Below are 15,111 nucleotides of genomic sequence, written 5' to 3' on the forward strand. Positions count from 1 at the left end.
TCTTCCAGAGCACTTTTGCTGCCATGATAATATTCTTACTTATTTGGCACACATTTTTAATATAATAAATACCAACATTCTACATGTGGCACTTATTGTTAAGTCACATTCATTAAAAAAACGTGAGGAAAAGGGCACAGATATTGGAGGACAAAAATTTCCTTTTAAAGAGCTGAAAAACCCAAGTTATCTACATTTAGAAGACTTCTTGTTTTGAGTTCAGAATGTGGCGCCCAAATCAGAGTTCCCCAGGCAACTCACAATCTTCATTTTCTTGAAAATTCTGGGAACAAAGATGGAAGGTGGAAAAACAAAAGAGCCAAGACCCCTGCTTCACAAAAACCAAAACAAACAAAATCAGAAAACCCAAATGTTCCAGTGTTCTTTTAAAAGTCCAGTCACGTATGTGAAAAGCAAAACAAAACAGTATTGTTCCCAGATGAAATCATTTGGAAAATGATATATTCAGCCAGTGGGCACAACAGGCTAGAGATTTGGACCAGCAAGCCAGGCTCTGCGGCCGGACGCAGGGAGTCCGCCAGAAGAGCCACCTGCCCAGCCCAAGGCCAGCAGCACCAGCGCTGGAGTTTACAGCCAGTGGCTCCCCAGCTGGGCCTCCCAGACCCCAGCCCCCCAGTCAGAAGACAGGGACTAGTTTCTATACAGTAGGTCTATACAGCAATGTAGTTTGAAGTTTTATTGTATACAATAACCGTAGGTAAATGTATCACATGATATAATCTAATGAAACACACATACACGTAGTTCAAAAATCAAAATCGCTTTCCCTGAAATAATTTAAAATATAATCTCTGATTTCTTTTAAGCGTTTTGGGGTGAGGACAGGCTGTCGGTGCTTTTGTAGGATGGCAGTTTTGAGATGGAAAAGGCAAAGCTGACGAGGAAAAGAAAGTCCATTCCACAAGCCTCCCAGGAGCTCAGCCAGGAAGTACACCTTGGCTCTTCTTTTGTGAATATCATTGGAGGAAGAATGAATTCTGAATTCACTTTCCATAACCCAGAACCTGGGTACGTATTCAGACTTCAGTAATTCTCAACAGCACCACATCCACCTTGCCAACAAGCCAGCAGCTTCCTCTGCCCTGCTGGGCGCCCCATCTTTGGGAAAGTTTGGGGTGCAGTTTCCTTGGGCTACAGAGGCCCTCAGCCCTCTGCTGCCATTTTGTCTACTATCATACTCAGTACCACACTTGATGGTGCTATGATACCAAATTCCTTACACCTAAAATTTTGACATTTCAAAATACATTGTTAAAAAATAAAGCAGAGAACACTTGAAAGTAGTACTGTTAAATTAGCATAACCAAGTTTTAATATAAGTACCATCTTTGCTATGCATAAAGATGAAATTGCATAATTTTAATATATTTCTTACATTATCAACTTAATATTCAAATCATAATTTTGTTAAAAATTTCAAGCTTGTACCAACAGTCCATTTCTAATGCTACAGCTTTCCTTATTCTTATAATCACAAGTAATTATCTTCTCACAAAATTGTGAAATAGCATAGATCACAAGAAGCATTTTAACAAATAAGAAGTTTCCAGTAAAGTGATAGGACAGTATGCCACTGCACTGTGTGTGTATAAAAAATAATCCATTTGTTGATCAGCTAATGAGGGCTTTTCTGACCAAAAGCCATGAGCATATTTAAAATTTTAAAAAGCAAGCCAAATCAAGTGAACATCCAAATATGTGGCTGGAATATTTAGTTCAACAAGTCTCCCCCAGCCACGTGGAATCTGTGCTCTCTGCTGTGTTGAAGCCACAGTGCTCAGGGCATAGTTAGTGCTTAGTGCAACCATGAACACACACACACACACACACACACACACACACACACACACACACACAGAGTTCTTTAAACTGCTGCTTTCTTATTAAAGCAGAAGCACATGCTGTGAAATGTTCTTGCCAAGGTATAAACTAACATGTTTTAAATTTTAAATTTAAAAATGGTTATACTTTGAGTACAATATACTTAAGTCTAATTAATATGTGTAGGCATTATTCTGAATCGGAACAAAGTGAAGAGCGTTTTTTGGTATCTAGATTAATTTACCATTTTACTAATGAGATCAGTTTTAGCCTAGTTTCACTTCCCAGTTTCATTTCAAACTATATTTTATCTAGTTCTTATTGCATTAAGTACTGTAAGTACAAAGTCATCCTACTAGCAAAATAACTATTTTCTAAAGTTACTTATTTAGATTCTAAAATCATGCTAACTAAACTACAACTCACTTTTTAAAAATTTAAATGTCATAATGTGGTGATATAACAAATAATACCAAAATGATACATTTTAAGTAATATTTTAGAGTCGATAAATGAGAGAATTATTGTTCTACAAACTGCTCAGGTAATAGGCCAAATGAATGTGAGAAAATTTACAAATGTTTGGAGCAAACTGGAAGTAGATGAGAGAAAAAGCTCTGCGAATCTAAACGTTTCTTCAGCACTAGGTGGTGTGCAAAATTTTACATACAGAAGAGTGTTTTATTTTGCAGGTAAAATAATTTGTAGATCACTGAGAACGTCAAATGCCAATTTTTAACGACCTTGCATGTGAAGTTCAAAATTGCAATCTTATTAAACTTTGTTGCCCATCAAGTTTTACTCCTTGTTTAAGAGTTGTATCAGGTTTTTATAGTATACTTTGTTAGAGCAATGACAGCTAAATTGTTAGTATAAGTAGCAATTCAAAAAATAAAAGTTAGCCAAGGACACTTTTGACCTACCTGTGTGTGTGAGTCGACTGCTGGGGAGAGATGCGAGCAGCTCCTCCGGGCAGTGTGCTGCTCCCTCTGCTCTGCCTTGCACTCACATTCATCTAATTTGTATTTATTTTTTCCTCTGAGAAAGGATGGCCCACCAAAAGAGGAAGTGTGAAACACTCATGCATTAAGTTCTGCAGAGAACTGAAGACTATGCACAAAGCTCACTCTTGGAGTCATGCATGCAGGCTAAAATGTGTGCACTGATGAATGTAGAACTCACACACATATTGATGTGTTAAGACAATGTGTGGCAAGTTCAGTTATTGAAGTCAAATAGTGCTCATTTACTTACATAGGGAAATGTGGCCTATCTGCTAAGTACAGAAAACCAGGAAACACTGCTGCATGCAGAACCAATATACAGGAGCAGAAAACTCTGCTAATCTGACTCTAGGCATCTTGGGGAAAGAGGGTAGGGGACATATCTTGAGCAAATGGGTGCATTCCTGGAATTGCGGTAATGTTTTTTTTCCTCCTACAAGTCTTTCTTTCTCATGCCTGGTAGCTGTAGATAACATACTCAAAACTGAAACTGTTACTTATCCAAATCTCTCACAACTTCAGCCAAGAGCGTTAAAAAAAAAAAAAAAAACAGGTGCAGATCTGGCAATGCACTGAAAGGACAGTGGGCAGATGGCTGCAAAGGAGCACAGGACAGTCAATCTGAATGGCTGCAAAGGAACACTTGATCCAAATGGCTGCCCTCTGGTCATACACCCTGCTTTTTACTTAACTGTGCATCCAAATGGGGTAATCAGTGAGGAATTGATTAGAGATCTGTATTCTATTTCACTTACACTCTGATTTAAAGTGAACTGACAGGAAGAAAAAACATCAAACTAAGAAAAGCAGCCCCCAAAGAAAAACCACAGCAAAAATAACACAACAAAATTACCAAAACATTATCAATGACAAATTTGATTTCCACTCTGTGAGCACATGCGTGTGTGGGTGTGTGCACACGCGTGTGCACGTGCCTGTGTGTTGCATGCCAATACCAGGATTGAGCTCAGAGCTTCTTGCCCATAGCTGCCACTCTACTCCTTGAACCATGCCTCCCTGTCCGGCTTCATTGCTGCTTACTTGGGATCTGCTCTTCCTGGTTGCTTCAACACCAGTGACCCTCAAACCAGTTTTCTGAGTGGCCGGGACAGTTGGCTTGAAGTCTTTAGGGAGACAGCTTGCAAGCATCACTGGCATCGGTGCCTCAGGTTCTGTGCGTGGACGATTCTGCGTGGTGTGTGGGGCCTGGGGTGTGGGGTGCGGGCCTGGAGTCCGGGTCTGGGGATGGGGATGGGGTCTGGGGTCTGGGTCTGGGTCTAGAGTCTGGGACCTGGGTCTGGAGTCTGGGTCTGGGATCTGGGGTCTGGGTCTGGGTCTGGGGTTTGGGGTCTGGGGTCTGGTTCTGGGGCCTGGGTCTGGGTCTGGGCCTGGGCCTGGGTCTGGGGTCTGGGTCTGGGATCTGGGGTCTGGGTCTGGGCCTGGGCCTGGGTCTGGGGTTTGGGTCTGGGATCTGGGTCTGGGATCTGGGGTCTGGGTCTGGGCCTGGGTCTGGGTCTGGGTCTGGGGTTTGGGTCTGGGGTCTGGGTCTGGGGTCTAGGGTCTGGGATCTGGGTCTGGGTCTGGGGTCTGGGTCTGGGGTCTGGGGTCTGGGATCAGGGTCTGGGATCTGGGTCTGGGTCTGGGGTTTAGGGTCTGGGATCTGGGTCTGAGTCTGGGTCTGGGGTCTGAGGTCTGGGGTCTAGGTCTGGGTCTAGGTCTGGGGTCTGGGGTCTGGGATCTGGGTCTGGGGTCTAAGGTCTGGGGTTTGGGTCTGGGGTTTAGGGTCTGGGATCTGGGTCTGGGGTCTGGGTCTGGGGTCTGAGGTCTGGGGTCTGGGTCTGGGTCTGGGTTGGGTTTGGGGTCTGGGGTCTGGGGTCTAGGATCTGGGGCGTGGGCCTGGGCTCACTTCCAAACCTGTGCTCCTCCCGTGCAGCTCGGGCTCCTCCCAGCCTTCTTCCTCTCTGGGAAAAGCAGAAGGGAGTGCCCTTTCCCAGCACTCCATCCACTCCATCTTCTTCCACAACGAGCAGGTTTCAGACCGGGGCAGACCCAGGAAACGGTCCTCGGAGGGAGGGGTCAGGTGCTTGGTTGCTGTCAGACATCCAGGGCTTTGTCCTGCCACAAAGCCGACTGCCAACAGTTGCACAGCACTTAAAGACGCCAACTGAAACCCTTCATGTCTCAAATGACTGAAGAGGCTCAAAAACGTCACAGCCCAAGTCCTCGGCACATCTAAGGAAAGCGTCCCTCATTTTGCATTTCAAGCTAGACAGGCGGTTTGCAGTTTCATGGATGTTAGGACATAATAGATTTTTTTTTCTGGAAAACAAAAAAACTAAATACAGTACCCATTTTATTGCTGCACATTATTGCATTCAATTTTGATGTTCACCCTTTAAGATTTGTGTATTTATGCATGTACCAATTCATCATCAATTCATTAACCATGGGATTAAGCAATATTATCTAAGAACTCTATAGAAGTGCCTTTCCAATCATTACAAGCTAAAAAGTGCATAATGCAAACTGATTTTGAATTCAGCAGCAAACATTTTATTTGTGGACTAGGTTGCAGGTCGGCCAAAGAGCCCTTGACAGTGGAAAGTTCTGGGTTCAATCCCAGATATGTAGGTAAATCCTAATTTACAACAGCCTTGTTTTCATTTCAACGTAGCAGATATTCTTACAGAACTTTTGTGAAAAACTATGACTCACAAATTTGGAACCACTGTTTTAAATGTTTCAGCAACAAGCCAAATATATGAAAGTATGTTGATTGCACTATGTTCAAAGCAATTTCAACTACTATTAGCTGCTGTTATTCACACTCTAAAGATTTGCCCCAGGCTGGGAAGGTGGCTCAGTGGTAGAGTGCTTGCCTTGCATACATGAGTTCCTGGGTTTGATTCCTCAGCACCACATAACCAGAAAAACCAGAAGTGGCGCTGTGGCTCAAGTGGTAGGGCGCTAACTTTGAGCTGAAGAGCTGAGGGACAGCACCCAGGCCCAGAGTTCAGGCCCCACAAATGACCAAAAAAAAAAAAAAGATTTGCCCCAAACCAGAATGGGCCACAGCTTCCCAACAGCAGGCTTGAAAATCAGTAATTATGTGATGTCAGTAATTAAGACTCAGTGGCTCCCCTGAAACAGTTGAGTTACATGCATCAATATTTCATTCCTACAGAAGCCTGGGAAACTTCTAAAAAGAGAAGGATCTGAAAAAGTTCTTGCAAGGAGGATCTGTAATGCTCAGGAAATCAGTTGAGCTAGTGACAGTTTCAGGGAGGAGTGTAAAAAGAAATATTTAGGGAAATTTTTACTGGGGAAAATCAAGAGATCAGAGTTCACAAAGGAATTTGTGTCAGAAGCAACAGAACAAATACTTAGAATCTGACCAGTTTCTTGTCAGTTTGGAAAACAAATTCCAAATAAAGTTCAGAAGACCGCATTGCAAGCACTTTTATACTGCCATTTGAAAAATGAAAATGAAAAATAACTTCAGTCTTACCATTCTGTTGAAAACTACTCCTTGAAGTACACAGGAGGACCTGGTGCAGTGGTGAGCTATTGGAACAGGCTTGGAAGGAAGAGCTCCTTTGGAGGACTAAGTACCATGCAATGTGGATTACACAGAAACATGGACAAAAACTGAGAATGACTCATTTAAATTACTTAAAATGGCAGTGACTCAAAGGGAGAAGTTAATGCTGACTTGACTTAACATGTTCTAAGGACTTGGTCTTTAGTCATTTGCTTATGACTTTAATGGATTAATTTCAGAAATGCAGACTCCAAGTTTTATTGGGATACATATATATATATATATATATATAATTGTGAAAATACTGTACAGAAGGGTTACAATTACATGGGTAAGATAATGAGTACATTTCGTATCAAACATTGTAGCCTCCTCCTTTGTTTCCCCTTCCCATCCCTTCCCCTCCTCCCCCCACCCCCCCCCCCCATCTTGAAGCCCTATTTAACACCTCTGGGCTCACCCAGGCTGTAGACAGTTTTCTGGGTTTGAGGAGTGATTTTTCTGCTTGCTTTTAACAAGCTCTTGAGGTTTCCTTCTCACAACCTTGTGCGTCCAGTCCTGAATGAGATTCTGTGCTGAGTCTCTGGGACTCTTGTTGTTGACTTCTAGACCTGGATTTAGGCTATGTGTTCAGGTCATATCCTTCCCATGTCAAGGTCAGTAGGCTTATGTCATGAAACTTTTGCAAAAACTCCGTTAAGCAGTTTGTTGGGTAGTGTTTGGGTGAATAACAGAAAATGTGTGTTCACAGCACCCAGAAATTGAGAGGGACTGCCTTAACATTCCACTCACCACACACCTGAGGTTAGTGACACACATTGCATATATGAGCACAAGGAAGCTCATGCCTGGAACTTATGTTTGCCAACAACACAAAAAATAGAACAAAGCAGGGTATTTGATGTTAAGAGTTAATAGTGAGGGTTGGGATGGTGGCTCAGTGGTAGAGTGGTTGCCTTGCATGCATGAGGCCCTCAGTTCCACATAAGCAGAAAAAACCAGAAGTGGCGCTGTGGCTCAAGTGGTAGAGCACTAACCTTGAGCTGCAGAGCTGAAAGACAGTGCCCAGGCCCAGAGTTCAGGCTCCACGACTGACCAAAAACTAAAAAATAAAAGAGTTAATAGTGAAAGATGGATGCTTGAGGCCTCTTGCTGTTGTTTTTCTTCCACACAAAGGCAGACAAGGGGCTGGCTCTGACTCCAATCCCTGAGTCCTAACCTAGTTCTACTCCATACTGGAGTGATGGGGTCTAACCATGAAATCTTTTGTTTCTCGGTTCCCCATCCAACCATTCCTTGGAGCTCCCCAGGAGTCTTGGGGAGCCCCACACCAGGTGCCAGGGTGCAGGATGGGAGTGTTGCACGTGACTAGAGCCTGGGCATGGTGTGGGGCAGAGCTCTCTGTTTGAGGAGAGTGCTGTGAGGAGGAACACTGACGATGGTGGGGCAGAAAGGAAACAAGGAGGCCTGAGCCCAACAGCTCTCTTCCAGGGAGAGGAATGTTACCCGAAACAACCCTGGCGTGGCAGAGCTAGAACCCACATCATAACTATGCAGACCAACTTGGACAGCTCCTAGAGTACAAAATACTCCCAGAAATATCACAGAAAACTGTACAGAAATGCACCTGTAATCATGACAACTTCAAGTCGCTGTTTTCCTGGAGCGACATCATGCAGGGTAAGCAACAGCTGGTCATGATTCTGCGTTCATGCCAGCACCTGTTGCTTGCACTTAGCTAGCTTATTCATGCCTGGAGTTCTACCATTTGAGCCATGCCTCCAGTCCAAACAGAATCTCGTGGACTTTCTGCTTGGCTGGCTTTGAACTTTGACCCTCTGATTACAGTCAACTGACTAGGGTGTAACTTTCTGTGATTTCTACTTGATGCATTAAGAGTTACAGGGCATCTTTTCCTCTGGAGATGTCTTCCATAACGTTTTGGAGGAACATTGTGGTAAGCAGATAAACAGAACACACACACACACACACACACACACACACACACACACACACACACACACACACACATTGATGTCCATGTGCTAAGGAAGAGAGAACCCAACAATTTTTTCAAAATGTTCAAATTAGTGAAGAATACTTATGTGTTTGTTAATATTGCAACCCATGTTGAGGCTTAAACTTCTCAAATGAGGAAAATAAATCTCATAACTATCTTGACTGTACATTTGTAGAATGGGGTTTGGAATAAATTGCTTCTGAGTTCTTTTTTTAAATTTAAGTTTATCGTCAAGGTGATGTATGGAAGGGTTACCGTTACCTACATACTGCCTCTGAGGCCTTGGCTATTTAGTTCATATCTAAACTGGGGAGGAGATGTGTGGTTACAGGTGGTTCCACGAGGAGCTTGTACACTCCAGGGGTCATGGAGGTGACCTCATGACCCGGGCAGCTGAGGAAAACCATGTTATAAATACCACAATTACCACTGGGCAATACAATTTAGAAGTAGAAATTTCAATTGAAAATTCCAAAAATGTCAAAAAAAGAGCCTGGATAAAATGTATTGAATTTTAATGAAGCATGGTCATCCTACAGTGTACATAAAATATTATCTGAGTGGGCTTGGAAGGTGGCTCAGTGGTAGAGTGCTTGCCTTGCATGCATGAGGCCCTGGGTTCGATTCCTCAGCACCACATAAGCAGAAAAAAAAAAGCCAGAAGTAGCTCTGTGGCTCAAGTGGTAGAGCACTAGCCTTGAGCTGAAGAGCTGAGGGACAGCGCCCAGTCCCAGAGTTCAGGCCCCACGACCAGCAAAAAAAAAAAAAAATCTGACAAAGATAATATGGAACAAATTTTTAAGCTAAACAGAAAAGAGTGCACCCAGGTATGTGTTTGAAAAGATTTACAGCCTGTACTGTATTAAGAAGTTATTTACTGAATACATAATTTTTTGGGGGGGCTCCGGTCATGGGGCCTGAACTCTGGGCCTGGGCGCTGTCCCTTAGCTCTTCAGCTCAAGGCTAGCGCTCTACCACTTGAGCCAAAGCACCACTTCCGGCTTTTTTCTTTTTGCTTATGTGGTGCTGAGGAATCCAACCCAGGGCCTCATGCATGCAAGGCAAGAGCTCTACCACTGAGCCACCTTCCCAGCCCTTGAATAAATAATTTTTAATACTCCTTCTTCTTGATTTTTGATATGACACACCTTGGTAAATTTTGTACAGAGTGCCAATATTTTAATAAATTGTCTAGCATATACTTTTTTTAAAAGCCAAAAGAAAGTAAACAGAAAAAGATACCTTAGAATAAAAATTGTTTTTGCTTCCTGCTTAAACTCCTGCTTTGGGATGCATTGCAAAGCAAGACTATGGCAGTCTGTGAACTGAGCACCAGCAGGCTATGGGGCTGTCTGCGCTTTGTCAGGGGAGACTTAGTCCTGTCCCCCAGAACGGCACCTGTTCCCCCCAGAGAGCAAAGGGCTTGCATTGTCTGCACACTAGCGGGGATAGCCCTGAGGCTGTTCACAGAACAGTGAAGGCTGGGCCTGTGGACTGACTCAGTGTGGATGGACCTCCTCCCTGCAGGCTAGGGCCTGACAGCAGAAGCGGGAAGGCCAGGTCCTCTCCCTCCCTGGGCATCTGTCTCCATGCCTGTGACTATTCTTTCCTCCAGCCTATAGACAGCACCTCCAGGGCCACTCAGGCTCCTTATCCATAGAAATCCCCTCTCTGAGTCTTTTGACAAATGCAACATGTAGACTTAATGGTACATCAGTTTTCACTTTCATCACTCTGGCACATTTCAAAGGCACCTTTTCTGGACGCATGAATGTACAGTCATTCAGTTAAGAAAACAGAACCTGATCCTCACCTCCTAGCGGATGTTAGGAAGGTGATGGCTCTTGGGGCCTTATCTACTTTTCATTCTCATATCAGTTAGCATAACATCATTTACAACTACCCATTCCATACGTACTGGTTGAATGAGTGCTTGGGTGAGAAAGGTCCTATTCAGTAGATTTGCCAGCTTAGCCTTGTGTTTCTTTTCATTTCTTTTTCTGTATCCTTAACTATTACTTATTAACTTGTTACTTTTCCTACAGTACTAGGATGTATTTAACATTATCTAAACCAGGAAGAGACGGTCATTCTATTCTGTCTTCTCCTATGCCAGATTCACATCTTTGTCAGATTTACGTGCACGTGTTTTAGTTTAGCTTCGTCAAGAGGAAGCAATAAATTCTTGAACTATACTACAAAGGAGAAGAAATGCATCTGAAGCAACATGCTATCAGCTCTAATAGTTATGTTTGAAAGGCATCTTGATACAGGAAGTCCCGGGCCTACTCCTAAGGAGACGGAAAGTTGGCACCTCCCCACAGGCTGCTGCTCATTTAGCGCTCCAACACACAGACCTCGTGTGGGAGCACAGCCATTCCTGCTGTACTCTTCCCATGAGCTCTTCCTGATAATCAAAGGCAAATATCACTGCTCATGTTGCTGAATGCTTGAGTCAAGTGCTCTTCTAGGACCTGAAATGCCAGGGCTCATAGCTCATGCTCTGCTTGCTGCTTAGCTTGAGAGAACCTCACTCATGCCAGTCTTCAGGGAGAATGGCCCCTCTTCTCTAATTGATCCTGAGCCTGGGTTCTGTCCTAAAACCAGTTACTTCATATCTGGTATTTAAAAATTCAAAATGTGTCCCTAGGCCATGGAGCTAAACTTTAACCTTGGTTGTTCTTAAGCCTAGCACATGTTTATTATACTATCCTCATGTTTTTAATCTTAAGAGTTTCGGTGAAGTAATTCCATGTGTGTGCAGTGTGCTTGGGCAATATCCACATACAGTACATATACAAATGACATTATATCTATATGTATAGAGTACGTATGTAGGAGCGATGTTACACACATGTAAGAATGTGTATACACAAGTGATGTCTCATCACACACAGATGTATAAATTAGTGATGTCACATACAGACATGTATGTATATGGCTGCATGAGTGATAATACACACACAGGTAGTATATATGGATACATGGGTGATGCTACAACCACGCACACATCTGAATGTGTGTACCTACGGGAGTGACACATTTACATGTAACGTATATAGTATAAATTAATGTATGAATGGTGTTTTATAAAGGTTCATATGTGTATATATAATTGATGTTATACAGACAGATATAGCATATAGGAGTGGTGTTACACACATGTGTGTATGCATGTATATATAATTGATATTATATAGTCAGATGTAGTATACAGGAATGGTATTATACACATATGTGTGCATGTGTGGATATATAATTGATGTATATAGACAGATGTCTTTAGGAGTGGTGTTACACACTTGTACATAGACATGTGTATGTATGTGTGTGCATGAGTGCTGGTCCATGTGTCTGTGTATATACATATGCATGAGCACTGTTACATGCATTGTGCATGTGTATATGTGAGTCACGTTACATATACACATATAGGAACATAAGAGTGATGTTACACATACATCTGGGTGCATGTATGTGTGCCTAGGTATATATGAGTGATATCACATACACATAAATATGTATGTACATATGTTTTCCCCAACTTCTTGCTGGTCCTGTCCTGGACAATCCCTTGTTCTCACTCATGTCCTTGTTACTTAAGATCTATAGTCCACAAATGAGCAAGAACACATGATATTTGGCTCTTAGAACTTGGCTTAATTCACTTTATCTCTGGTTACCATCCTCTTTCTGCAATAACATAATTTCAGTTTTGATAGCTGAGTAATATTCCATAGTTCCCTTATCCATGTGTCGGTGGCTCAGCATCTCCATTGATTTCAATTTGCAAGCAGAGCTGCAGTGCATTCAGGGATGTGGGTGCCCTTCCTGTATGTTGGTTTGTACCACAATTTGCATGGATGCAGGTGCCCTTCCTGTGTGTTGATTTGTCCATGATTTCCACAGATGCAGGTGCCCTTCCTGTATATTGATTTGCATCACACTTTGCATGGATGCTCAGAAGTGGTAGGCAGGGTTGGTCCCTCTTTAGTTTTGCGAGGAATCCCCGTGCTGATTTCCACAGTGGCTGTACAAGTGTGCATTCTCACTAACTCTCCACATTTCCTCTGCACTCTTGGCAACATCTGCTGCTTCTTTTCTTGATGGCTGGGGCTATGGGCTATGGAAAGTCCTTTGAAAAGCATTTAGCTGGTCTTACTTTCCTTGGCCCATCCTCTGTCTTTCTTGCCTGAAATTTGGATGTAATGGGTGGAGAGTCATGGATGGAGAGGTCTGTCCTGAGTGGATGGAGAGTTCTGTCTTGTGGTGGATGGACAGTCCTGTCCTGTGTGGATGGAGAGGTCTGTCCTGAGTGGATGGAGAGGTCTGTCCTGAGTGGATGGAGAGTTGTGTCATTTGATTACAAACATGAAGGGAAAGACTCAGGTCCTAACATTTTAAACTCATGAATCAGCAGCAGTAACTTATTCCAAATTTCTTGTTACAATTTAGAAAAAAAGAATCCTTCCTCCTAAGTCTTGTTGCAAACGATATCTGCAATTGACATGGACAAGGACACGGATAGCTATGATGCAGACACAGAACAGCAGGGCGTGATGGAAGAGCAGACGCTGCACAAGGGACAGCAGTGGCATGGTCAGGCTGGCACCGCAGCATGCGGCCTGCCGTCTGCACAAACAGCTGCAGACAGAGTAGATAGACTTTTCTAAAACTCAAGTCCATAGGCACGAGGTCATACGCTACCAGAATTCAGTGAAAGCTGAGCGTGGTTTTCTCCGATCTTCCTGAGGAATGGCAAGGCAGACAGAGGACAGATGAGCCACTGGCATCTGTGGTCCTCCCAATGGTCCTCCTCAGATTCATCATGGCTGAGTGGTCAAAGGAAGCACCATCCCTCCCTGGGATGGTGCAGTGCAAAATGAGCTGATTAAGCCTTCAAAATGAGCTGATTAAGCCCTCAAAATGAGCTGATTAAGCCCTCTAAATTAGGACTCCAAATGCTCAGCTGGCTGTAGGAGCTGAGTCGCAGATCTCCTCACACATTAATTTTTAATTAAAGTAGATTAGGGAGAGGGAGAGTTAATTTGCTCAGGCTGAGGCGGGGCCGTCTCCCTCTCCGGCTCGGAGTCACCAGCGTCACCGGCATCCTTCCCAGGTGTCACCTGCTCTGGCACGTTCGTGCAGGAACACAAAGGCAGAGGAAAGTGGGGAGATGCGTGGAGCTGATGGCTGGACAGGAGTGGTGGGGGCAGGCTGTCATCTGCTGGAAGTGAGCACTTGCTATCTTCGGAGAAAACAGAACAGGGAAGACTTTAGTCAGGTTCAAAGTCAGACATGCAAAAGCCAAGATGGGTCTTCCTGAAGAGTGGTCAGCTCCACAAGAGAATGAAGGGAAAATCAAAGCACCCAGACCCTCTTCCCTTCCTCTGTTTAGGAGAAAATGCTCAACGTGGTAAGTACCATCTAACGGGACTCTACCGGCAGGTTGCATCTCTGGTTTTTCTCCCCTCCATACCTCTTTCCCATCTCCTGCCTTCTGTGATCTCTATTTCCTTTGGATCCCCGCAAGCTTGGCTTCATTTAGTGTTAACAATAGACAGCTCAGTCTTTGGAACAAACAGAGGATTAACCGCTTGTTCCTAGGGGTTCAAGGGAACTTGAGTTCAGTGGAACTCCCCATTTTCCTAAATTATAAGCTTACTAATCCCTGCTGGGCCAGGCACTGGTAGTCCACATCTGTAGTCCTAGCTATTCAAAGGCTGAGACCTCAGGATCACAGTTCAAAGACAGGCAGGATGAGTCCCTGAGACTCTTATTGCCTATTAATTCCCAAAAGCCAGACATGGAGCTGTGGCTCAAGTGGTAGAAGACTAGCCTTGAACAGGGACAATGCATAGGCCCAAACCCCAGGACCAACACATGCACACACACACACACACACACACACACACACACACACACACACACACACACACACACACACACACACACACACACACACACACACACACACACACATACAATCTGCTGAGTGGCAATGACTCACAACTATAATCTTAGCTACTCCGGAGGCTGAGATCAGAGGACTGAAGTTCAAAAGCAGCCAAGGGAAACAAATCTATAACACTTTTATCTCCAAGTAACCAGCAAAAAGACAGAAATGGCTCAAGTGGTAAAGCACTGGATATGAAAGGAAAAAGCTAAGTGAGAGCAAAACACTAGTTCAAGCCCTAGTATACTGGTGTTAGAAAAGCCTCAGGAGATTGGGGGCTGCAGAGACATTGACACCAAGTAAACAGAGAACTTACTTGGGAAGATAGACAGGAAGCCAGGTTTTATTACTAACTAGCTGATGCCCTTTGTTCTAATTGGTCAGAACTCAGGTTCACCCTCATGTGAGTGGCTGGTTTGAAAGGGGAAAGAAATTTATTGGAGCAATGAGCCAAAACCAGGACACCCAGTCAAAGCAGGAACCTGTCAGACATTCTTACTCAGTTGTAGCTCTACCACTTGACCCATGCCTTCAGCCCCTAGAAAAACAATTCTTATAACAGGATATGGCTCAATTAAAGTAGATTCTTGTAAGATGGCTGATGCCCTTAAAATTGTGGTGTGTATGTCAAGCTGCTACTTTGACAGAAGGAAGTCTAGCACCAACCCAGCAAATGAAACAAACAACACAAGAAAGTCACTGTAATTCTGTATACGACTTCAGCCTGCCTTGGAAGGAGCTGGGGAGG

At 43.7% G+C, this 15,111-nt stretch overlaps 1 protein-coding gene across 2 annotated transcripts in view; it reads right to left on the bottom strand.

The window, feature by feature from the left end:
* LOC138812159 (muscleblind-like protein 1) overlaps window positions 1-2,908 on the bottom strand; it is a 162,329-nt gene extending 159,421 nt beyond the window's left edge. The window contains exon 1 of one of the 2 annotated variants that reach the window (XM_070000108.1): window positions 2,766-2,908. The gene's annotated coding sequence lies outside the window, so the exon portion shown is untranslated. The remainder of the gene's footprint in view (window positions 1-2,765) is intronic. The other variant, XM_070000095.1, reaches the window with a different exon arrangement.
* Between the last annotated feature and the right edge of the window lie 12,203 nt (window positions 2,909-15,111).

The sequence above is a fragment of the Dipodomys merriami genome, unplaced genomic scaffold (genome assembly GCF_024711535.1).
Source record: "Dipodomys merriami isolate MVZ:Mamm:240054 unplaced genomic scaffold, mDipMer1.0.p SCAF_56, whole genome shotgun sequence".
Taxonomy (NCBI): domain Eukaryota; kingdom Metazoa; phylum Chordata; class Mammalia; order Rodentia; family Heteromyidae; genus Dipodomys; species Dipodomys merriami.